We start from the raw sequence: 2,649 nt of genomic DNA on the forward strand, positions 1-2,649 counted from the left end.
GCCCTGCTGCACCTCGCCGTCGCCGTCGCCGGCCGTGAGCAACTTTATTTTATTTTTGTTAGATTGATTCTTTTTAGAATTTTTTGTATAGTTCATAGATTTATTTGTTAGATTAGGTTTGTAGTAATTTAGATATGTAGTTCATATTGTGTAATTAATTTGTTCATATTATGTTAGATTTTTTTTCTGTTAGTAGATTTTTTTTGTTAGATTTTGTTAGATTTTTTTATGATTTTTGTTAGATTTTGTTAGATTTTTTTGTAGTTCATAGATTTTTTTGTTGGATGTGTAGTAATTTAGATGTGTAGTTCATATTTTTTTTTCATATTGTGTAATTAATTTGTTCATATTGTGTTAGATTTTTTTCTGTTAATAGATTTTTTGGGTGATATTATTGTTGCATATGCATGTTTGTATGTTCATATATATGCAAAGATTGAATATGTCAAATTTTTATGATTTTTTTCTGTTCATAGAATCTTTATGATTTTTTTCTGTTGTAATTTTGTTTATAGAATTTTAATGATTTTTTTGTTCATAGTATTTAGAAAAAGGAAAAAAATAAGAAGAGAAAGTGTTTAATATATATAGTTAGAAAAATACTAGTTTATTTTTAGTAAGTACTACTTTATTTTATTTACAGTAAGTGCTTCATATATAGTTGAACTAGCTAGTTGATTTAATAAACTAGTTTATTTTACTATATATAAAAGTAGTTTGTTTTAAGTAAGTGCTACTTTATTTATTTATAGTAAGTGTTTAGTAGTTGAACTAGCTAGTTGATTTAATTAATAAAACTACTTTATTTAACTATATATAGAAGTAGTTCCCGCATCGACGTCGGCGATGCCTATCCCGCATCCTCGTCGTCGTCGACTCGGCTGTGGAGGCTTGCTTGATCAGGGCCATGTTCGGGACTGGGCTCCGCCGGGCTGGTATTGGGAGGTGCTACCTTCCGGGGGACGTAGGTTGGTGAGGAGGCAGCCCGTTGTTGACCTGATCCTTGTTTGGTGGCGGTCGCGTGGGCCAGTGACGGTGCCGAGGCTTCCGGACACCGCGGAGGTGGTACGTCACCGTGTCAGCGAGGAGGACGAGCACGTCCGTCGCTACATGGTTGCATTGGAGGGGAGGTTCGACAATACCTGGCACGTTCTTCAGGGATCTCACTGGAGCTATGATCATGTGATGGTTCCTTATCTTTGGGTGTCCACCGCCCGCGTCGATACCCGTCGGGCGCTACGGTTCTAGTTGTATTAGTGATGCTATATTAGTGATAATATTCGACGATGTACGGACACCAAGAGATGATGTACTTTTGCTTATAATTATTGAATGCATGCTAATTTGAATACTACTTTATTTTATGATTTGGTTTTGCTTATTTTATGATTTGGTTTTGCTTATTGAATGCTCATATTGGATAAGTTCTCCTTCATTCCCGTGTGCTAGACAATTTGGTGTAATAATGCACTCGGGAATGAAAGGAGGAGCTACGTACATCACCGATAGTCAACCCGTGATTAATAATCTAGTTTAATATTTGAATTATGAACATAGGCCGGAAATGTCGTACTCGGACGACGAAAACCGCCCGGGGGAGTGCGACTGGTGCCACGTCGACCGAGGTATCTGCGACAGGTTCATTGAGCTGGACGAAGATCGTCGCTTCAGCATTAAGCTCGAGGAGACCTTTGATGTTCATACGGTACGCAACCGACGATAATAGTTTTTTTCGTAATTAATCATGACTTCAACTATTTTAATCATGACAATATTTTTCATATTTTCCAATTCGACTAGCTTATCCCATGCTTTGCAAGACGCTATGTCTTGGAGAGGATGGGTTTTGAAGACCATGAAAGTTTCGAAACCAAAAAATTATCCTAAGTACCAATCATGGTGTGGATTTTCAAGTAAAGGTGTACAATGCTCAGAGTGTAACCCATTTTGGTTGAAAAATTAGGAAGCACTTTGCAAGATGTATGGTCTTGATGAGGGTATGCTTGTCACCATGGATCTTGGTGATCCTACAATCGAGCAAGAGAGACCTTCGATTTGGGTCCTTGTGGATACACCTCCAATTCTTCCCTCATGTGAGCTTAACATAGTTATTAAGTAATTTATATTGTTTATTTCAAAATAGTTGACAACTTATCTCCATTGACAGCTTATTTTTATTCTTCAAAGAATGTGCGGAAGATGGTAGACAGAACCTACTACATCGAAGGCTCCGAATTAACTTATTAGGAGAAAAATCATCTAGTCGCATTTTATACTGATCTTGAGAATTACAATATCTACAATCAAACTCCTCAACATTATGGTCAATACGAACTAGTGCAGAACCGGGCAATAGCACCGGCTCGTAAGGCCCTTTAGTGTCGGTTCCATAACCGGCACTAAAGTGTGGTCACTAAAGCCCCCCCTCCCTTTAGTACCGGTTCAGCACGAACCGGTGCTAAAGGGCAACCACGTGGCACGAGCCAGCTCCGGGGGCCTAGAGCCCTTTAGTACCGGTTGGTAAGACCAACCGGTACTATAAGGTTTGGGGGTTTTAGTTTTATGATTTTTTTTTCATTTAATTTTGTATTTCCATTTTAATTCTTTTTCGTTTGCTGGTATTTTACGATACTACACATTGTACACGTT

The sequence above is a fragment of the Triticum dicoccoides genome, chromosome 5B, assembly GCF_002162155.2.
Source record: "Triticum dicoccoides isolate Atlit2015 ecotype Zavitan chromosome 5B, WEW_v2.0, whole genome shotgun sequence".
NCBI classification, from domain to species: Eukaryota; Viridiplantae; Streptophyta; class Magnoliopsida; order Poales; family Poaceae; genus Triticum; species Triticum dicoccoides.